At 26.8% G+C, this 25,734-nt stretch overlaps 1 protein-coding gene across 1 annotated transcript in view; it reads left to right on the forward strand.

Annotated features, from left to right (window-relative positions):
• The first annotated feature begins 5,404 nt into the window (after positions 1-5,404).
• Positions 5,405-25,734, forward strand: part of LOC113385409 (KH domain-containing protein akap-1-like) — a 66,504-nt gene continuing 46,174 nt past the window's right edge. The window contains exon 1 of the mRNA XM_026623257.1: positions 5,405-5,428. The gene's annotated coding sequence lies outside the window, so the exon portion shown is untranslated. The remainder of the gene's footprint in view (positions 5,429-25,734) is intronic.

Raw genomic sequence — 25,734 nt, forward strand, 5'->3', positions numbered from 1 at the left:
TAATCACCTTCAGCTTAAATATCACGCTATATTTATTAGATTGGCCATATGAACGCACACAAATTTAGATATATATATATATATATATATATATATATATATATAATCGTTTATAGATTTATAGAGAAGGGTATATATCTGTATATTTGTAAATACAAATACAAAGATAATATATACGATTTGACCTGGAAAACGCGAGATCAACGTCCGACCTCGAACGAATGATATGACATATACCTTATAAACGGATAGATAATTTTACACAAGTATATATATATATATATATATATATATATATATATAATTACGTGTTAATAGTTATAATCCGCCATAACATACATAAATCAACGATGTGTTTTGCTGAATCAAATCATAAATTAAGTTAAATGTTATAAAAAAGATCATAATAATTCCTTTCAGTACTAAAAAAAGTATTTAGATTTTAAAACATTTTAAAATACTAGTTACAAGCAGCTCTCACGACCAAACATAAAAATAATAACTTTTTTTGACACAATTACTGTTAAAAACTTTTAAATCATAACTAAGAGAGCACAATACATTTATCTGATATGCTCATTAAGGTGTTCCTTGATAGCGTAATGGTTCGCACTGATAACGCACTGTCTCGTGTGGACAGGATAGTGTGCTCGAACCTTTGCTCTGGGTAACCTAATATCATGCAGTAGTGATATCAATTTTGACTTAAAAATTTTGATCAAAAATATGTTTCCATTTGAAAATATCCCATTTCGGGCACTACGTTGTAAAATGGCAATGGGAAATCTCTCACATTATTCTTCCCTGAATGGAGTTAGAGTTTAACTCAGCTCATGGACCTGCCTAGGGCAGTACTGCCCTTAACCCTAGAACGGTATTGGGCGTAACAAGTGAATTTTTTCCATCGTTTGTCATTGTATACTTCGTGATATTATCAAAGGTTATTTCAGAAAATATAAAACTCTGGTTTAGTAACTATCACCATTAATTCTTGCCTGCATCGGAGGCGTGCACATACCGTTCTAGGGTTAAAATTAATAATTACCACGTCCAACAAAAATATTATGTTAATTTAATAAAATACGTATTCAATGAAGTATTTATGGTAATTAATCACATAATATTTCAAACATATTTTAAAAGACTAGAAAAACAAATAATTAAAAATGTTATAGTTTACCTTCGAATCACATTCTCCCAATCAATAAAGAAAAGTTGCTTACCTGAAACAAAAAAGTATATAATTTAATAAATAGATCTATATACGAATAATAATCGGTTACAATAACGCAAATTACTATATACAAATGTACTAATAAGATATATTGAAAGTAAGTAATAATTAATAAAATTATTAAATTAGCTTAATACAACAGCTAATCATGTATAATTTGTCCTTGAACGATTTAATGTAGTACAACGCAGTGCAATGCACTTGCACTATCTATTTTACATTCTAGGAACATATTTATCTAATTGTATGAGTATATACACATGGGGTTAAATACACAAGTATTCATATACACATATAATCATGTACTGATACATTCAAAAAGATTACATAGTTACAAACCTATCATGTGACTAGATTAGTAATCGTGTAAGTATAGATGTATGCAGAAGTAGAAAATATAATATACATATATATATATATATATATGTGTTTCTATAAGTCACGTATTACGTGTATACAAGTTCTCATTGACATAATTTTAGTTCAAAGCCCGTATAAATTCATATACCTATGATATATATATATATATATATATATATATATATATATATATATATAAATTGATTGACGTTTTGAAATGATTATTGGTATCCTTATCAACAAATAAAAGTAAACTTATATGTATAAAATATTAATTTATACTTTTAAACTTATTCTCATTATCAATTCAAACCTCAAACTTTTACTATCCTCAACACCTTCAACCCTTCAAAAATGGGGTCAATGTTTCTATGTTTATTAATAAAAAGATAAACTTGGCAATAGGAAATGCATATTTTCGAAAAAGTTCTTACATGAACATTTATCAATTACTGATTTTCTTATATTCAATCAAATCCATTTGAAGAGGTTTGTTTTTGCCAGAAAATATGACCTACTAATTTTATGATTTGAGGACGTTTTCTTGACACTTCCTAGATGTTTTTTCAAAAGTGGCTAGGCCGATTTCAGAACTTTAAAAGGCATAAGGAAGTCATAGTGTACATAATTTATATTTATTAATAACATAAATTATATTTATTTTATTTATTAATTGTTATTTATTTATTTATTTGTACACCAATCGGCTTTATATATTTAATATAATATAGTTTAATATTATATTTAATATAATATAGTTTGCTAATTTGTATACTACTTGTATATTTATATTTTATATACATACATACTTACATACATATAATACGCATACATATATATACGTACACATATATGTATAGGCATATGTATTCATATATACCTACATATTAATATTAAATTTATTTATTATGATATAAAAGTACTCAAGTTTATAAGACTTAATCTAATAATATGATAGATAGATTAGCTTTTATCTATCATACTATTATATTATATATAATATATAATTTAACTATTATCTATCATACCGTGAGATACCTATACCATCAAATCCTATCCTTATAAATAATCTATTACCGCTAGATTATTATTTACTTATTAACTTATATTTGTATAACATATATTTCCTACATACCCTATTACTCGTTATAAACCTTAATCCTACTATTTATACGCTATATTTTTACCTTACGCCCTACGTATTATTCTCTACCTATCTATTACCAATACCGGGAATTGAACCCGGGACCTCCGCGTGGTAGTCGAGCGCGCTAACCTCTACTCTATTGGGTGCCCCATTTATAATATATTTAGGGACGCACTGTTCTTTCCGCGGTTCATTTTCTAATTAATTAGGTAAATAATCCTAAGGTGACGCAACGACACGCGAGAAAAGATGGTTGATCGTAGCGTCACGGTGGTCGAGTGGTTAAGGTCGTTGCCTGCCACGCGGCGGACCCGGGTTCGGTTCCCGATAAGGGTGAAAAATAGCATGTAAGAAAAATTACAGGTGTAAAGTAATAAGTATTTGGCGTATTAGATATAAGATATAGGGATTGAGCGTATACGGTGTGATGGAAATAAAACGTACGATATAGTAGTTATAAGGCTTAAAACGACATAGAATGTAATGTTTAGGGAGATGTAAGACTATAAACGTAAAGAAACTCATGATGTAGGGATAATGTTCGGGGTTATGGTATAAAAATGCTACATAGATTTAATTTATAAATATACTGTCTTTTATAGGAATATTTATTTTGGTATTAAATATCAAAAATAACTACTATTACATTCAAATTACCCAAATTATCAATTAATTATGGTCGTGTCATCAATTTCAATTTTTATTTCAATAATTACGTATGTGTACATAACACTTCTAATTTTATCGGATTTCTATCCGCAGGTATATCATCCCTCATATGTGTTCTATCAATACAATAATAAGTATTTTAAATATAAAAGGTGTTATACAATTGTGTGTCAAAAAAAGGAGAAAGGAAAATTTACATTAAAAAAATGCCCTTCATAATGTAATACTTAAAAATATTCATCATGCATTAAAATAAAATGTCAACAATATGTATATAAAATATTATCAACACTATATTTTAAATAACTATTATCATTACAAACACTATATTTTAAATACCTTTCTTGAAGAAGTTATTTTCGTCTCGTTTATTCTTAACACTGTTTTCTATTTTCCACTCTTCTATGGTCATTTTATTATCGTCTTTTAATTACTAATCATAAAATAATTTAGTTTGGTTGTTTTAAATTGTTAATATCAAATAAATTCAAATTTCAAATTAAAAATATAAATATATTATTAATGAACTTAGTTTTTCGTCGAAGGTTTTTATTCTAATCCAATTACGATGCATTCGGCTTATATCAGCAATGAGAGATTAAATTTTATGATTTTTCAATCTTATATGCATTATATATCATATTTGGTTTTCATTTTCTTTATATATAGTTATAACTTAATTCGAATGCATTTTTATATTTTTTTTCATTATAAATGGGAAAGCTCCGAAGTGTATATTAATAATTAAAAAAAACATTTATATTGGCAATTGGCTAAGAGATTTATTCCTCTGTAATCTATTGTATGCTGAATTTTTAATTTTGATGTAAGTCTAAAGTCGATATAATATTTGTGTTAAATATTTATTTTTATATCTTGAACACGTGTATTAATTGTGCACAAATCAAACATGTTGCGAAACACTTTGAACTAAGATCGTTCGGAAACTGAAAGTGTTTGCTTCCCGTTCGTATCCCATGCTTGACCCACAGCTCGCACGTTGGCAACACTCGAACAAGTGTGCATTTGTGCATTTGTGCATCGGTGCATAGCTGTTGCATACATGCACATATTCGTCTAATCTTACACAGTTTGTTACGAAATTAGAAATAATCAATTTTAATTAACTCGAATTCGATTAGAGGTCGATATACGGTATAGTGGTTACACATTTAGGTGCATTGTAAAATGTTACGTTACTCCATGCATTGTTGTAGAATTTGTTTTTGTTGCAGATGTACTTATCTACGACCACATTATTGTTCTTGACTCTTAGTTTTAACGTTATGAATATTTTATAAGTTGCTTTAAATAGAATTAAATTATTATAACACCGTTGCTGATTTTTCATAAAAAATTTCTTAAAATTTTACACCACGCTTCCACATTACTTAGTGGTTAGAGCTATGAACTTCCAATCGTAGTTGCTACAAATAGAATAAAATTGTTATAACACCGTTACTGATTTTTCATGATAAATTTCTTAAATTGTTACACAAGGCTTCCAATCAGAAGTACCAGTAAACATCAGTTTTGACATCGGTTTTCACTTGAATACGAGATATTTTTCTATTAAAATGAAATTAAAAATTATAACGTTCATTTTCTAAGTTTTATATCATTTATCAATTATAATTATTTTGATACTTTATTCTATTCTTTATATTGCTCTTATTTATTTTTCTCTAGATTAGGGACTTAAAAAATTACGCAACCGATAATTGAAGGATCTTTTTACTATGAGAAGATTCTCAATACTACCTATTTTGAATGCTTAACTTTTTATTATCATAGCTGAAACAAACTGTCACATTGTCATAATCATTTTTCTTGCAAGTTGTTATAAATTGTAAATTATATAACATAATGTAATTAATTAAATAAAGAATTTGTTTTCTCTAATGAGGTAATCTTATATTCTAAATATATATACTAATTGTAATTTTTCTTTTGGTTTTGCAGGCATGATCGTGTACATTGTGTAGACTAAACTCTGATATCATGTGAAGAGGTTTTTGGTAAGTCCAACTAATTCTTACTATCAATACTAACGCATCTATAATAAGTTATTGAAATCTCACTCGAATCGCTAAGCATAGCATAACATAATTCGAAAATGAATGTTAGTATTTTAACATTGCAATGGGAAAATTATCGAAGTAATTTGTGTTAGCTGCCCCTTTCATTAAAATACCACATATTTATGCATTCAGAATTAATTATTTATTTTTATACTAATGATTGCCTAAAAATATTTCCTGGGGTTAAACGTTCGTCGGGTCAGCTAGTATATATATAAATCACGTGCGGCTTGCCATAAAATTTTAAAATTTAAATTGGTCCGTGGTTTAAAGAGGTTACTCGCCCTTGATATAAAGTGATCTTGCTCATAGACCATCAATGATACATCCAGTAATGAATCATTATCCAAAAGCAACGTAATATAAAAAATTACCAATGTACATTTCAATTTTCGGTAGTGGCAATGAAGTTTATTGTTTAAAGACTCATTCTACCATTATTAGAAGCTAGAATTTTAACATAATAACTATAAACCTGCCTCAAGAATTTTCTAGTTGTACAACACGTTGCTCGTAAATTAAGCAAAAGTGCCGATGTATGTGTCGTATGATAAACTGCAGCTTCGTAGACAGTCTAGATAAAAAAGCGTGGTATGATATACTGTTTTTCTATGCAGAATTATTCAAATTATTCACTATAAAATCAAATAAATAATTTAATATACCTTATAAATGATGTACACGTTATTCATTGAACTTTGATTATTTCTAGTGTATCTTTCAATTTGGTTAATATGGCATATTACTATTTTAGTTATATGTATTTGGGATATTTTTAAAACAGTAGACAGGGATCGTAGAAGATATAAAGGTTTTTATAAATTCGATAATAACATAATAATTACTTTGCATTTATATAATTTGGCTTATAATAACAATTGAGCTTTGTTAAATTTCTTTCAGCACTTTACAGTTTTTTTCTAGTTTTATTTTTAATATAAAACTATCTTGTTTTTCAACCATTTCATTTTTACATACAAATTTTGTAATAAATTTCCCATTCTCCTAAATTATGACTTAAATAAATTAGTATAAATTACTATTTTAGAAATAGTTATTCTTAAATCAGTTTTTTGAGAAAAAATGATTATTTTATTGTCTGCTGTTAATGATCATCTTTTCAATATTTTTCAAAAATTATAAATTTAGGAGAATGAGCTATAATATAACGAACAAATATTTGTTTCAATATCTATAAAGTTTGTTGAATAATTCAACTTGAATTTATGATACATCACGCTTATTATCTTATAAAATTAGCAAAAACTGAAAAGTTGTAAAAACTACGCAATGGGAAGTTAGTCTTTAATGCTGTTACAATGCATATCAAATTTCTCGTTCTTGTTCTGCAATTTATTCATAATTGCCATCACATTATATGTTCATAATAGCTTTCTCTAGGCACTTAGAAGCATTGAAAATTTTACATCAAGTAATAATATCATCACAATTTATAGTGCTGTGCAAATTGAATCTATAATTTTTAGAACCATTATTTTTATGTCATTATTTATAATTTGCACTACATTGAAGGGGATAGATAAGTTACTATAAAATAAATCAGGTAACTTCTGCACACTATATATTTTCTAATGTGGTAAAATTTACAATTAAATTATAAAAGTTATCGATTAGAAGTGAGCTTCATGTTTTATAGGATGGAACTGGAATATATTTAGTTACAAAATAGTACCAATTAGGGCTTTTCGGTGGCAAGTGGTAAGAGCTCTGCTGTTTCAACCTTGGTGATATTATACAATACTATTATATAGATATAATATAATCGTATTATACAATACTATTATATAGTATATATTATAGAGATACCTATACCAGCAATTCCTATCCTAATAAATAATCTATTACCTACACCAACAATTCCTATCCTTATAAATAATCTATTACCGCTAGATTATTATTTGCTTATTAACTTATTATATATATATATATATATATATATATATATATATTTATATATACTTATATATATATATATATATATATATATATATATATTTAAATAATTATACAATACTGTTATATAATATATATTATAGAGATACCTATACCAGCAATTCCTTTCCTTATAAATAATCTATTACCTACACCAACAATTCCTATCCTTATAAATAGTCTATTACTGCTAGATTATTATTTGCTTATTAACTTATTATATATATATATAATTATTAACATATATTCCTTACATACCCTATTACTCGTTATAAACCTTAATCCTACTATTTATACGCTATATTTTTACGTTACGTATTATTCTCTACCTATCTATTATCAATACCGGGAATTGAACCCGGGACCTCCGCGTGGTAGTCGAGCGCGCTAACCACTACTCTATTGGGTCCCCCATCCTTAATATATTAAGGGACGCACTGTTCTTTCCGCGGTTCATTTTCTAATTAATTAGATAAACAATCCTAAGAAGACGCAACGACACGCGAGAAAAGACGATTGATCGTAGCATCACGGTGGTGTAGTGGTTAAGGTCGTTGCCTGCCACGCGGCGGACCCGGGTTCGGTTCCCGGTAAGGGTAGAAATAGCATGTAAGAAAAATTATAGGTAATAAGTATAGGCGTATTAGATATAAGATATAGGCATGAGCGTATACGGTGTGATGGAAATAAAGTACGATATAATAGTTATAAGGCCTACAACAACATAGAATGTAATGTTTAGGGATACGTAAGGGGCTATACACGTGAAGAAACTCATGATGTAGGAATAATGTTAGGGGTTATCGTATAAAAATGCAAATGCTATATAGATTTAATTTATACATATTCTTTCTTTTATAGGAATATTTATTTTGCTATAAATATCAAAAATAATTACCATTACATTCAAATCACCCAAAGCGAATAGGTTATGGTCGTGTCATTAACTTTTATTTCAGTAATTACGTATGTGTACATAACACTTCCAATTTTTCAATCCACACTTCCAATCGATTAGAGTGTCATGTTTTATAGGATGGAACTGGAATATATTTAGTTACAAAATAGTACCAATTGGGGCTTTTCGGTGGCTTAGTGGTAAGAGCTCTGCTCTTTTCAACCTCGGTTAGATGCGGGTTTAAAGTTGAAAATATAAATGGAAATAACTTTTCTTGTAAAACTAATCTTTCCAAATAGCGTTCAAAAATGCAATTTTCAGTAAAAATTTTTCCATGCATTAGAGTTTAACTAATAAAAATATTAACAGCAAAAAATGAGAATTAATGATTTCACACCATGGATGTTTACTGCAATATATGCCTAAGCATATTTGCATATACAAATTTTGTATAAAATGAGCAAAGTGTAAATACATAGCCCTGTGTAAATAAGCTATGCTTTATATTCGACCTAGTTAAATAGTGAAGGTTATCCTCCGCATAGCGTTTATTGAACTTTTATAATAATCCTTTCGCTCACATGTCTGAATGCACATAAATGCACACAATATTTGTGAACGCACATATTTGTTTAAGAATTGAAATTGTAGCTTATAATAAAAACAGATATTAGTTTAGTTTTTCTAAAATCATAAAATATAAAATGATATATCAATAAATAGATAGCAGACCCTATTTTAATTTTAGTAAAACTTCACCTTGATTATTATTGTATTATGGAACGCACTATGGTTTTCAGAGTTCATTTACTCAATTAGTCGTAATTAGTACTAAGGCGATGCGATGACACGCGAAGTAAGAACAATTGTTGCATCGCGGAAGCCCAGTGGTCTAGGATGTCGCTTACCACGGGGAGAGATCCGGGTTTGATTCTCGGTGGAAAAAATATGGAGTTCAATTAAAAAAATAGGTATAAGCTAAGAAATATAGGCTTATTAGGTATATAAGTTAGGCATTGAGTGTATGCAATAGCGTATGATAGTCATAGGGCGTATAACATAGAATGTGAGGTGACATACGTAAGGCACAAAGCACGTACACCTGAATATATAGGGCTCAACTTTTGAAATACAAATGTTTTAGAATGATTTATTACGTTATGCAGTAATATCTTATTTATATAATTTGAGAATAATATATTTTAAAACGATTAGTTCGAATAATGTTGCTTACACTTCAAGGGTGTTCCAAAACGTTTCTTATCCTCAGTTATTAACTCTTTCATAAATTAAATATACTGTTACAATTGATTTTATATACAATACTAGCTGACCCGGCAAACGTTGTTTTGCTAAGTAAGGTATATTCTAAACAAGTATTTTCAAAGATTAACGTTTATGTTCCGATAGCTGGGTCATGTCAATCAAGGTTAAAGCTGGGTATACACCCTTTTCCCTCTACTTTCAAATATTGTTTTGAACAATACAAAACTTTACTGACTTTATCGGCGGTAGACCCTTTTAACCCCGGACCTTCATAAATTACTATCTATTCTTCGATAAATTCTGGAAAATTATAACTGGGAAAATGTTATTCGACAAAATGTCCCTTTGATCGATACCAAATTTAGGTTCTGAATTTAAATAACATAAATAAAAAATAATATAACTTAGAAAATGTTTTATAAACACCAATGAGTATATAATTATACAAATGAGCAAATAGTGCATTTTCATATCAACATTTCAAAAAAGTTGATATTTTGAGTTTGCAGTAACACTTGAGGCCCGTTTAATAACGTTTTTGTGTACAAATAAAACTACTTACTACAATTTAATCATTATTAAATAATATTCTTGTATAACAACATTGCATTAAACGTAATTGAACATCATCTGTCAAAATTTTTTGACATTTTACGTATTAGCCGCCGTCCATTGTTTTATTCAAATTACACTTCTACAAAAAATTCCTAATAAAAAATGTAAATATCTCACCTTTCCGACCATCTCTGGATTGGCACGAATTTTTCAAGACTAAGACTGGCCAAATCGGTTTAGCCGTTTTCGAGTTTTACCGAATCATTTGATCGAGAGGTCCATTTTTATATATAGGCATTATATCGGACAAGTGGAGTAAAATAGGTTTGACGATTCTTTAAAAAAAATTCATAAGAATATTTAGCAAAATATATGAAGTTATAATTACAGCTATGGGGGTCGATCAGGATATAGTTTGGTATGGCGGATTAATTCTAATATGTTGATTTCAAAACATATATACAGACGTATTGTATTTTCATGGAAAAGCTAAAAACCATCATCTGTTTACCCCCATCTCGAGGCCTAAAGCAACAAGAAAACAAACTTTAGCATGTTTTCCAACACCTATCTTGCAATACAACCGCAACTCACATTTGTAACTCTGATAGGCGTAGTACGCACCCTTCGCCACTAGAGCAGCCGCGGTTTCGATATTTGCTAAGCGCGGTCCGTGAACTTGGGCAAATAAAGCACGTGTATATAAATATTTCGAATAAAACTTTTGTACATCCGTTGTGGGTGAGGAGGTGTGGCTTCCGGTTCACGGCCGAATGTTTTAATGTAGTAGGTTTGTTTTTCTCGTTCTCTTTTTTATATACAGATACGTTTATGTTATTTTTTTGGTTGTGTGTTCGTAAAACGTGATATAAATAGACGTGTTATATTAGCTTCATAATAAAATTCTTTCATTTAATTAAAATTGGATTCGAGTCACAATGAGTAAAAAGTATTATATAATATAATATATGTAACATTGGGTGGGATTTAACATTTACCGACCATTAAAATATAACGCAAGAATTTGCAATTACATATTCTAATTATTTACAAAATACATATACTATACTTTCGCGGTTTCCAAACCGTGAGACGCGCCCCCTTAGGGGAACACCAGACTGTTCAAAGGGAGGCAAAAATAACCTAACATTTTTTAAATATTAAACCATAACCAAAAATAATTGGTTTTTATTCATATTTTTACATAATATTGCATATTAATTTGTAGTCTGATAACATCAGTTGAGTATTTATAATTAAATTAAATAGAAAAAAAATAAGGGGGTCGCAACAATTTTTTTTATTAGACCAGGTGGGCGCGGTGCAAAATGGTTCAAAACCATTGCTATACTTAAAATCACTTATAGACGAATGTATATTAATTTGATGCTACAATTCATGCAAAAAACTACGAATATGAGTTCTAGATTCATGTCAAAATAATTTAACAAATATTCGAAATAAAATCGTAATATAAAAGTTCATATATTTATAAACGTAAATATAATATTTTATTTTATTATTGAGTTATTCAAAATAATCTGAAATTGCCATACAAAAAACCTTTTCTTTTATTACTACATAATTGAAATCCATTTGCAATACTTTATTGCAACTCTTTCTGCGTGTATCAATAAGCAGTAGATTCAAAAAAGCTGGCCAATAGATTTTTTTATTTTTTATTTTTTTATTTTATGGATTTGTACATTTTTTTTAGTTACTTATTTATTTTTATTTGTACTCGTATTATTTCATTTTATTTAGTTTTTTATTAATTTTATTTGTACTCGTATTTTTATAATTATAGCTTATAGAATGTTAATAAAAAACTTGAGTTGGATGCTAAGTGATTAGTTAACATAATGACGGTTTGTTAAGACATAATTATGATAATCGTGTCATCATTATATATTGTTTTTATAGCATAAAATTCATTCTAGCATAAAAATTTAAATTATGAATTATGAATAGTCTTATTATTAATGCCATTTATATCGCAACAGATGATGCTCTAGGATCTTCAAATGATCAATAATTCTAATTAAACGTTTAAGTAAAATCTTCTCAATGTAAATAATATGTTATTGCATAAAAAATAATAAATACATAAAATAAATAAAAATAAAAAATACATAAAATAAATAAACATAAATACATAAAAAAATATATACAAAAAAGCAAGGTTTGGTTCATAATTTTGCTAAACGTTTTCGTGTTTTTTAATTTATTAAAAAAATACTTTGAAGTTATTAATATTTCCGTGTTTTAATTATTTTAAAATTGTTAAAATTTCTGTTTTTTTATTAATATTTAATTTACTTACAAATCTTCAAATTTAGTACTGGCAATTATTGGAAATTATGCATACAAAATTTATATCATTCTTGAAATCGTAATAAAAACGATATACAGTGCTACAAACAGTGCGACCACTTTCATATTATTTTCTGCTGAGTCAAATTAATTTTTATATTGCTCAAAATTAATATCTGCTTATTTCAGTAAAATAGAAAATTTATAACGTGGAGAAGATCACCTGAACATTTTTCTTTGGCGTTGAATATTATTAGTAAAATCTTTGGACATACAATATTTGGATTAAAATTATTGATTTATATTCTATAATTTTATAAAAAGCTAGTGGCGTATGGCATAGTGTCTTGCTGGAACTTCCCGCAGCGTAGCGAAATGTTCGAGGACTATTAAATGTTTTCAAATAGATTATTAGAAATAATGTTACATTGTCTTACGTTTATAAGAATTATATAAATTGAATTACAAATTTAAAATTTATTTTTATAAAGTATGTAAGTGAGCCTTAGAACTTTAGCCAGAATTAAAATTAAAATTTGAATTATTTTCGATATACAAAAAAAATTCAAAAACATGGCCCATTACTATAACTTACCCTACGGGAAGTTAATAATAAATATGGTCACTTATCGAAATTAATCAATGGAAATACGAACGAATCTTTCAGGGAACTATTGGGAACAAAATCTTGATTTACTGTACTTCTGACGGTTCTTTTGTCGTTTATCATATAAAATTTATATACTAACTACAACTATGTTAAAAAATGAACAAACAGAATGCATTTATTTATTGCATAGCAACCGTTTTATATGAAATGCTCCTGCATCTAAACGCTTCTATCCTTCTATGTGTAGTATATTATCTTGAAGAACGTCAGTGTTAGTGTGTACATTCGATTCAAGGTTCATTTCCGGGTTCGCGGATGTTCAAGGTTGAATCTGGCTGACTAGGTTCCGTGCGGTGGAGCTTTTAGGCGGCTCGAACGATATGAGCTTAATTTGAGCTTTTGTGGCGACGGAGTTGATTTACCGCGAATTTTATACTTATTGGATATTTGGTGGAATATTGCTCTTATAGTCAATATTCTGCGGAAAATGATACGAAAGACTTTAAGCGGGACTTTTTGATATTTATTATGAGCTATTACATTTTTTTATTTATTTAAAAGGTCGTGGTCCAAAGAGTCATTTAGGGGGCGTCCATTAGTCACGTGAGGTTTTTAGGGGGAGGGCGGGGTCTGACAAAAAATCACGAAATATCACGTGGGGGAGAGAGGGGTATAGTAAGAAACCACGTGTATTTATTTTTTAACTGACTTTTTTTTAAAAAAAATCAAACATTTTCAGAAAAAAATTTAAAAAACTACAGTTTTATCACGTAACAGAAAATACACGTGATGTTTGGTGGGGGAGGGGGGGTAATTTTGAATATCACCATGAATCACCAAGGGGGAGGGGGGGTCCAAAAATCCTTAAAAACTCGCTCACGTGATTAATGGACGCCCCCTTAGCCATATTATTCCATGTTAGCAATAACATATTTCGAATTATATTTCTCTATTTAGAAGCTTCTAAAACAGTAGATTAAAATAAATTTGTAAATGTTGCTGTAATAAATTAATTGTTTTTCTTAAGTGCATCTTAAATAGGTTGAAAAAGTTTTATGCAATGATAAAATTGATTGAAATAAATAATAAACTGTGTGTGATATTAAAACCTATCAACCACACAAAATGACTGATGTTCTAAATATTATAAATTATACTTAAAATGTTTTCTGGAAGAAAGATCTTTTAGCTTATTACTCTTGCATAATTGCTTGAAGTAGATTGCTATATGGGACCCACTGCTTCTTCAGTCAATAAATGCCATTTAAATAATGTCAATGCCAAGGACAGATGCTACTTTATTCACGTTATTTTTCAGACCCTTCCTCCGCACACACAAATAAAATCTGAACCATGTTGCTTTTTTTTCTAATATATAATGTGTTAATTTCAAAATCAAATTAAAAATGTGACTATAAAATAACATAAAAGAAAAATTCAGTAAGATCAGAATTTAGTATGAAAATGTATTTTGTGAAGAACGTGCCTTACTTTATCTTCGAAATGTTCTCCAACCAATTAATTTTTGTTGGATTTTGAACTGATACTCACACTTAATTTTTTGTTTTGGCGTCGAATAATTATTGTTAATAATAATTAATAGTCTTTGAACATTCAAAATTTAGATTGAGGAAAGTTGCTGATATCTTATAATCTTAAATTATAAGATTTATTATTATTATTATCAAAAATGCATATGGTTTATTAAGGCACTTAATTAATGAAAAAAACGAACGATGCTAGGATTTACTGAATTTTTGAACGCTACTAGAAAATCACACATATTATTGATATACATACAACCAAATGATACCATAATTTGCATTTTCGGTTTCTAGTTATAGATTTGAAATTTAAAAGAAACAAACATTTTATTGCAGTTATCCATCAAATCTAAACTTTGGTAGTTTATTAAAATTCCTGTAGTCAAATACAGATATTGTAGATTATTACAATTCCAGTTTTATATAAATCTTATAATTTAAAATATTAATATATAATTTTTTATTTAAAATATATAGAGTAATAGAGTAATATATAGAGCTTTCAAATTTAATAAAATATTTTAAGTATATTACACAAGTCATGTGTAAATATTATTACATATACTAATATTTCAGTTGATTAAAAATAATTTAATATTAATATTTAGTTTTTTATCTAAAATATATAGAGTGCTACATTTATTTTATTTATATAAATAGATAAATATTTTTTACGTTTCTGCAAAGGTTATTCATAATTAGTAATTTTATTATTAAAGTAAAGTAATTTTATAATATACATAGTACATGCATAACATTCTCTTATGAAATAAAAAGAGGAGGAAATAAACATTCAAACATTAAATATAATGTTGGTCATCAAGTTCTCCATATTAGGGACTTTAAAAGCCTTCAATCAAGCATAAATTCAGTTCGCATAGTTAAATAAAATTTGCTTTATTTGACTTAAATACATATATGTAAAAATCAATGTATGTATTTAAGTCAAATAAAGCAAATTTTCAAATTAAAAAAAATTAGTTCGCATAGTTCAAATTTTTACTGATTTATTATACCGTAAAAATAGTAATGGTTACTGGAATAATGTTAAAAAACCAGCTATGGATGAATTCACTAATAAGATGCAAAAACTCTTGTTTCCCAACTATTCGCAATGAAAACTAATTTCATATTTAATTTGCTGTGAAAAAGATGGTCAGAACTGCTTGTACTTGTGCTTGTGCTTGAGTTCTTTTTGCGAAATAGAATCGTGTCGGGCACAGTATTATGAATCCTGTAGAAAATTGCACTAGGAATCTCTAGTTGTGGTGCCCATTGAGTCTAGCCAGTGCAATGCACCTGCTAAAAGGAGTCATCGAACTATCCACGGGCGTAATTGTGTATAGTACGAGCGCCGCAACAGACTCGAGCGCAATATAGATGGAGATGACCAGGCAGAGCCATATTACATAGAAAATCGGATACACTATACAGATTATATTGTTATGTGTTTATTTATTGCACCTAATACCAATAGTATATGTTATAACTTTTATTTGTTGATCAAAAGTCATAAATAGAATAAAAAAAATTCAATAGAAACGACTCAACTTTGACTTCTTTCAAAATCCTCCTTATTTGTTATAATTTTCTCTGATGACCAAAAACGACTGGTAGGCAAATAATTATTAGAAAAACTTTCTGTTTCTAAATAGAAATTCATTTAAGAAAAATAACAAAGATGAGATTTATCTTATTCTTGAACAGCAATCAGAACTAAGCAGTTCTAGGAGCTGTACTTCTTCTTGGCGAAGCTCTTTATAACGCAAACCCAATTGTTGGCTTTTTATACTTGATCTATTATTATTGTTAGATTGCATCTAATATTGATAGTATATGAATTTCAAAGGGTTATTTTCACTTGTCAATCAAGTACGAAATTATCTACCTGATGGAACTGATTTTTTTGGGCATATATGACATATATAATTAGCTTGATAGGGATATTATTTTAAATTACAGATGGTAAACTATAGATTTATCAAAATGAATCAAAATTAATAATGTTATGATATCTATTAATTTTGATACTAACACATTATTTTGGCATTTCGTAAACATTTTTTCGCTCACGTTTTCGAGAGACCAGATCTAATGATTAAAATCATTAGAAAACATTCGATTTATGTTGATATTGTAAAATGTTGATTAGTTTCTGGAAAAGACGAGGATAATTGTTACTTGTGTTAATTATATTATGTTATAATATCTATTAATTTTAATACCAACACATTATTTTAGCATTTCGTAAATATTTTTTTGCTCACTTTTTCGAGAGACTGGATCTAATGATTAAAATAATTAAGAAACATTCGATTTATGTTGATGTTATGAAAAAATGATTAGTTTCTGGAAAAGACGAGGATAATTGTTTCTTATATATAACACTTAATTATGAATTAAAAAGCGCAAATATAATATTATAACTAGTATTGTAAACAATTTAAAATGTTAGCATGTATGTGTTCAATTTTTCATGCCTAGTAAGATCCTTCTTGATTATGAAACTATTTTTATTAAAATTAAAGACTATATTCTTCAATTATGGTTGAACTAACTATCTCGCAAAGTTTAATAATATTTCAAATTAACTTTTTCAAATTAAAAATTGAATAAGAAATTTCACCAAATAAATTTAAATATAATATCAAATATATCTGCAAACTACTCATTATTTGAAAATTACTTACTCTCTAGTGCATTTTATTTAAATTTTGTTTAAACTCCTTTAATCATTCAATTTGGGTCAATAATATCATAAAAACTTATATAGATTTCAATAAAAAATAAGAAAATTTGTTAACAAAAATGCCCTATCACAAATCGACTATACTTCAATTTATTTTAATGATAGTAGGTCTAGGTACTATTTTATTCGTTGTATAAATAGAATTCATTAAATTCATTTTTTATTTATCAATTCATTTCTTTAAAAATCAAGCAACGCATCATGTTTGTCGTTTTGCACCTTCAAATATATTTCCAAGTATTTCGGTTTTCATATCCAATTTTAGCTGCTCTCGAAAAAGTGTCTTATAAATTTTAATACATCTACATATATTATTTATATCTATATCTGTTTGTAACCTTGACTTATTATCGCAGTGATTTCCAACCTGTGGGGCGCGCCCCCCTGGGGGGGCGCCATACCGTTCCAGGGGGGGCGCGAAGCTGTTTCAAAAATATTATTTTTAAATGCTAAGTGTCAAAAACAAATCAGCAAAATACTTAAAGTACTTCTAAGAGTGTATGAACTCAAAAAAGAAATTGCTATATTTCTTGCTGATAACAAAAGAGACGGAGTAAGTAATCTTGTTTTACGACAAAAAGTTCCTCGCAAAATTTGCGTATTTAGTTGATATTTTTCAAAGACTTAGCGATTTAATTAAATCAATGCAAGGATCTCAAATTCGTGCTTTTGTTCAGAAAGACAAGATTACGGCTTTAATGAAAAAATTAGAACTGTGTATAGCTAGTATCAAATAACTTTATAACTTTAACATGTTTCCAACTTTTAAAATTACTTGTGTTACTGATGAAATAGAAGTAAGTAAAGATCTTATTATTATATCAGTCATATGACTAGTCTACGAAACCAATTTTCGCACTACTTTATCTAATTACGTCCAAATACGAATGGATTAGAAATCCATTTGTCATTGAGAAACATGATGCTTGATTTATCTAGTGCTAGCACATTGACGCAGATGTTTCAGGACGAAAATATATTGTTAAGTTTTGGTTACCAGTGAAGGACGATTTTCCTAATTTGGCAAATAATTCTTTAGAAATTTTATTACCATTTGTGAGATCTTACTTATGTGAAACAGAAAATTCTTATAATAAATAGTTATGTTTCTATGTATATTTTTTATAATACTGTGTATTATTTGGCATAATTTTAGTTATATTAAGTATATTTAAATTAAATTGTTAGAAAAATAAGAATGGGAGGGGGGCGCGATATTTTTATCATTCGAAAGGGGGGCGCAAGGAAGAAAAGGTTGGAAACCGCTGTATTATCGAGTACAATGCACGCATAGTCTGACAAAGATTAAAAATATCATATCATTTGAAAAGCAAACAAACTTATACACATACGCTAAATATTAGTAGATTCTCTATTTATTTTGTGGATCAAAACTTTGTGTAAGAAAAAAATGGCTTCTATATATTACCATACAAATTTTTTGAATGTCTTTAATTTCTCCAAAATTGATTCTAATTGATATCTCTGAAAACAAATTTGAAGTTTCTAAAGATTTTCTTGTTGGAAAAAATCAAAATGTAGTGAAATATAAAAATACTCATTCACACAAATAACTCAGAGTTCCTACAATAGTTTACGAGTTCTATAAAAGCAAATGTGTAAGTTTTTCAATGTTTTTTTCTTAAGACCAAATTGTGATCAAGTATAAAAGACTCATTCGCACCAATAACTCAAAATCAGTGTTTTGTTAAAATGTTAAGTTTTCTAATAAAAAAAAGTTTTAAAATGTTTTGTTTTTAAATTGTTTTAAAATTTATTGTTAAAATGTAACTTCGATTCTATTAAAAAGTTTAATGCTGAATTTAACATAATAAGTAAATAATATTTTCTTATTGATTAAACTCTTAATTTAAATATTTATTATTTAATTAATTTCAATTTCAAGTCTTATGTAAAGATTTATTATATTTAATGTTTCATTTTATTTAAAATATTTTTAATATATATTCAGTTTTTTATTTAATTGATATCTCTGAAAACAATTTTCAAGTTTTTGAAGGTTTTCTAGATCTTGGAAAAGGATAAAAATGTAGTGAAATATAAAAAAAATCATTCACACAAATAACTCAAAATCAGAGTTTCTATAAAAGTATACGAGTTCTATATTAGCAAATATGTAAGTTTTTAATGTCTTTAAATTTCTTTTAATTAGAATTCTTAATTTTTCATTATTTATTATTAAATATTTATTATTTATTTAACTTTAATTTAAAATATTTGTTTTATGTAAGTCTTATATAAATATTATTATATTTAATTATATTCTATTTTAATTAAAATATTTTAAATAGTTATCTTTAGTTTTTTATTTGAAATATATAGAGTATTAGAGTTTTATATAGAAATTTTATTTTTTTTTATTATATTATATAAATTTTCTATAAAAATTATCATATTTAATAATATTTCATTTAATTTAATATATTTTTTATATTAATATTTAATTTTTCATTTAAAATATATAGAGTAATAGCATAATATATGTAGAGTTTTTAATACAAAATATTTATATTATATTACACAAGTTTTGTGTAAATATTTTTACATTTACTAATATTTCATTTAATTAAAAATATTTTTAATATTAATATTTAGCTTTTTATTTGAATTTTATATATTTTATTTATTTAGAGTAAAGTATAAAAACAGAGCATAAATATAGAAACAAGCTCATCTGTCATCCAAATTCACTAGCAAACTTTTTAATCACAGAAAACTATCGTCGTAGATTGAAGAGTAAATCGCCACTTAATTTAACTTAAATTAACTTAATTTACGTTACTAATTTAAGTTATGTACCATTGATATCTACAATTGTACAATTGTACTGTATAAATAAATAAATAAATAAATAAATAAATAAATTTATTTAAATAATTCCTCATAAATAATAACTAAGTTATGTCAATCTTCATCAGAAAAATAAATAATTAAATTAAATAATTTAAGAGTCATCATTTTTTCTGATGAAGATTGACATAACTTAGTTATTATTCATAAAAATTTTTTTATCACAAAATAGTTAACTTTATATTATTATCAATAAAATATTTCTAATATTATTTGTAACGATGTCCCTCTGACGGCTGACAATTGTAAATTCCACTAATTTACTAAATGTCCTTAACTCTGGACAGTTGTAAATAAAGTAGTGAATAATATATATATATATATATATATATATAAAGCGAGAGGTTTTTCTTCAGATGGTGAAATATATAATAAATTGTTTCTTGGGCATCCATCCAGTAATTAAAAAACAGTTTTAATGAAAAATGTTTTTATTTATAGAGAACATACGTTTCGGGTCTTGATTTGACCCATCTTCAGTGCTACAATTAAATAATTCAGGGTTACAAATTAAAACAATATAAAAAAATAAAATACATAATTAACAGACAAAAATAAGTAAAAACAATGTATATGAAAAGTATATATGAAAAACAACCATAAAATAAAACTATGTAAAGAAACTCACCATACAAATAAACTTTGAAAAACAACACAAAAACACAAAATTGCACGAAAAAATAAATAAAAGTGAAATAAAAAATTGAATGAAACGTCGAGTTATGAAAAATTTTTAAAAAAAATTGTAAAATTAAAATGAATGATATATTTTATTATAAAAAAGCTTTTTCCAAACGAACATGTTGTTAGTTTGGAAGTTGTATTACGAGTGTGTACGAGAGTAAAATGTGTGCGAACGTGTTTGCGGAAAATACTGGAAACTGTATCGTCATTGGTGAGAGAACGGGATAGAGAGAATTTTGGTGGTTCCATATTACGAAGATTTTCTCAACGATCATGCGCAGTAGGAACAAGTAAAAAATTTTATACATGTGCAAGACTCTTCGTTCACATATTTTTGGGATTTGATTATGGATGTCTTGCACATGTATAAAATTTTTTACTTGTTCCTACTGCGCATGATCGTTGAGAAAATCTTCGTAATATGGAACCACCAAAATTCTCTCTATCCCGTTCTCTCACCAATGACGATACAGTTTCCAGTATTTTCCGCAAACACGTTCGCACACATTTTACTCTCGTACACACTCGTAATACAACTTCCAAACTAACAACATGTTCGTTTGGAAAAAGCTTTTTTATAATAAAATATATCATTCATTTTAATTTTACAATTTTTTTTAAAAATTTTTCATAACTCGACGTTTCATTCAATTTTTTATTTCACTTTTATTTATTTTTTCGTGCAATTTTGTGTTTTTGTGTTGTTTTTCAAAGTTTATTTGTATGGTGAGTTTCTTTACATAGTTTTATTTTATGGTTGTTTTTCATATATACTTTTCATATACATTGTTTTTACTTATTTTTGTCTGTTAATTATGTATTTTATTTTTTTATATTGTTTTAATTTGTAACCCTGAATTATTTAATTGTAGCACTGAAGATGGGTCAAATCAAGACCCGAAACGTATGTTCTCTATAAATAAAAACATTTTTCATTAAAACTGTTTTTTAATTACTGGATGGATGCCCAAGAAACAATATATATATATATATATACTAGAAATGGTTTAGAATATACCTTATTTAGCAAAACAACGTTTGCCGGGTCAGCTAGTATATATATATATATATATATATATATATATATAAAGAAATTTGACCTCTATGGGACATATATTATTCAAAAAGTTGGCTGAGGCTTTGATCAATGGAATTGAAAACCTCTGCTCAATTTAATTCAACACCATTCATCCTATAAACAACATTCGACAACAATTCCTGTTTATATTGTGCTATCAAATTGCGAACATCTTATTCCATTGTCGTTTTCTAATTGATGCTTAATTACAATTGATCGTCCGTAAACGACCTTGACTCGTATATTCGGCAAAGGTTGTTGAACCTTAGCTTCGCACGGCTCAACTTCGACCTCTTTCGAAATTTTCCTCATTTGCTCTCACCGACGGCGATTTTCCTCTGTGTAGGTGACGAGCACGTGGACGGAATAAAAGGGGCGAATCAATGACTAAGGCAAGCTGAATTAATTTTAAGGGTGTTGGAAATAATTCTATTTTGGTGCTATGTGCGAGTCTTAACAGGGAAAATGATGATACAGAATTGCTAATAAGTTTCTTGATGGCATGAGTCTAGTGTTGAAATTACTTTGTGGTATGTGAATGTTTTCTAATTTTAGTTTTTCATCAGTAAGACAGTTTGGAGACGTTAAATGCATTCGACGAAAAATTGACTATATGTTTCCTTATCTATGACTATATAGTTGTTCAGGGTTTGAAAATTTATCTCAGGATATTTGAAATGATATTGATCTTAAATACGACTAGGATATCAATATTTGTTTGTTTGGTTTGATTTTTTGAAAGACCAATCATTTGTTATAAAACATTTTAATTTTAATATTAATAACGTGTTTATTTTTATTATAACTACAAATTGTATTTTGTAGTACTACAATTGTAAATTTGTATTTACAATATACTCAAAGTTTAATATATTGTATTGATTGATTTTATTTGTGATGTTTTTTCATTAGATTTCTTTTGTTTTTTATATCATAATACGGGCTGCTTTTATTTGGCATGAACAATATTATTATTTTTTATTTTTCCAAATTTTACAATGACCATTTAGTTTCACTTAAGTGATCAATTAAGTTTTTTTGTAGATTTTTTTTTTCAATCAGAAATACATAAAGATTCCTCTAAGCTAAATTGACAATATTTGAGAGCGATGTCTAAGAAGAACTCCAGCAAGATCTTTTTAGTTTAACTTTTTGTAGAATGCAGCAGTAATTTGCAAATCCAATAGAATTAATAATAATATTAATAATAGAACATTTAAGTGAAACTCAATAGTCATTTAAAGTAAAATGGGTCAGGAAACTGACTAAGATTATATAATCATCATGCAGAAGAACTACTAGATCGGACATTATGTCGTTTTTTTTTATTTTTCTCCATTTTTTGTAGTTTAATCCCCAAATTTGGCTTTAGATTCGTTTTCAGCATTGAAATTACATTGGAAAACATATTATGCATACCCAATACAGACAACTTTATATTGTAAACCTGTGTTATTAATTAGTCAAACTTACTGTTCAAAATTCTTCTATGTGATAACTGCAGTGAAAGAACTTTACTTTTTAGTGTTTAAATATTTTATACTTGAACTTCAGAATTGCCAATATTTGATAATTATTATTTAAATTTGATAGTATAGACTAAAATTTTTATTTTTTGGTAAATTTGTAGAATGAATACAAAAAATTATAAGATTTATGAAAACAAAGAAAGTAGATTCACAAATGATATGGGCATAACTTTGGCTTTTTTGTACACTGATAATTCCTATAGAAATATCAAAACTCTTAGTGAGAGGACCTGCATTCGGTTCATCAAATTTTTTGCAAATAAGATTGCTTTTCTCATAACTTAAGATTTATCTATTATTGTAACACTTTTTCTCTATATTTTGCACCCTTACACAGAAGCTTAAAATAAATTTTATTAGAACCGGATTGTGATGATTGATTCTAAATATATGTTCAAACTAGTTTATTCATATAAATTGAATGATTATAATTAATAATTATATTGTCAATTACATTATTAAACCACAAAGAAGTAATTTGTGTAATCAGTAATTAATGTTTCTTGATGAGATAGATAAGTAATCAACTTATCTTTAAAAATAATAGAATAGAAAACAATAATTACCTACTATGAATACAGTTGTGTTCTTAGAATTTAAATTCCGCTATTTTAAAGAATTAAATAGTGAATATAATAAAAATAATGAAGGACTAAAAACACAAATAGTATTTCAAATTTTATAACAAAATTTTAGGTCTATCAAAATAATATAATTTTTTAAGACATTATGCTGGGTGTGAATGCATTTAAATAGAGAGATTATCTCCTATGAAATAACACTTTTTTATTTTTTGACATTACATTTTAGATCGTATGGGCAGTTTAAAATTTTAGGTAAGTGAAAATTTTAACATACAGTTTCATTGTAATAGAACAGCAAAATAGGTTAAAAACGTCTAGTTTAATTTATGATAAAGCACAACTATGTATTTTCATTATAAACTTTTAATTCGTTTTTACTATGTCTTTAAAAATACTTTTTCTGCTAAGTGCAAGATATTGTTACCTTTTTATGAAATTTATTTAATTTGAAAAAATATTCTTTTATTTTTACTTGAATTATAACGATATTACAAATAATTAAATAAGGAGAAGGAAAAATTATCCACCTAGTCTGAAAAAAATATGTCTCGCAGTTTTTAAAAAAATGCAGTGACTTTAATTTTTATTGAGAACTAGTACGGTACATTTTAGTGCACAATGTTGTACACAATGTTTAAAGGACTTATTTATTTCATTTATAAATATGAGTATTACGTTGCTTGAATAAATCGAAACTTATCTAAAAATAAAAAGTATCAAAAGCAACTTTTTTACAACTACTTGATATCAAATACGACTCTGTAGATTCGTGTGGGAGTATTTTGTGCGTCAGACGAAACATAAAATCCCAGAGGGTGAATGTACACCCAACTTGTATACACAAATATATATATATATATATATATATATATATCAACATATAAATGTGTTTGTATATAAGTAATATATTTGCGATGTTCAGAAAACTTTAATTTTATTGGCTCAAAGGATCATGCGGTCAACACAAATTGCTGTTCTATTTTAAGATATCTCACAAATATTTTGAAAAAATATATCTTATTATGATCAAATTTTAGATGGTATTAGATACAAAATACATTCATGGAACAAACTCCATAGAACACATTTAATTAATTAAAATAATATAATACATTGTCATTATTATATGAATTGTAATATTAATACTAACAAATATTAAGAAGTGAATAATTTTAAAATACTTCTCGGTTCATTTTGTTGTAAATATTTAAATCAAACTGATTTTCATTTTCCTGAAGCTATTGCTTTGTAATTGATGAATAAAAATACCCATAAATTTTAATAAATCTGATGGGTCTAAAGATTTTTTTACATACGAATTTAGCTATTTTTGCTTTACATCTCAATATGAGATGACCTCATATTTTAAACCTTTTATTGATAAATTATTAAAAATTAAATATCTGATATTGGTTATCGTATTAAGACTCGCCCAATAAGTTTTAATTAACCATTAACCCTATTATTATTTAATATGAATATCATATTATATGTCTATACTATTAAGACTTTGCAAAACTATAGAAGTTATTATGCTTCAAAATATTGTAGGTGAAACTCTGATCGCTTTGTTAAATATAAACAATGTGTTTATAAATAATATTAGAGT

This window comes from Ctenocephalides felis, unplaced genomic scaffold (genome assembly GCF_003426905.1).
Source record: "Ctenocephalides felis isolate EL2017-DRISC unplaced genomic scaffold, ASM342690v1 CF-g0.4_SCAFFOLD_03571, whole genome shotgun sequence".
NCBI classification, from domain to species: Eukaryota; Metazoa; Arthropoda; class Insecta; order Siphonaptera; family Pulicidae; genus Ctenocephalides; species Ctenocephalides felis.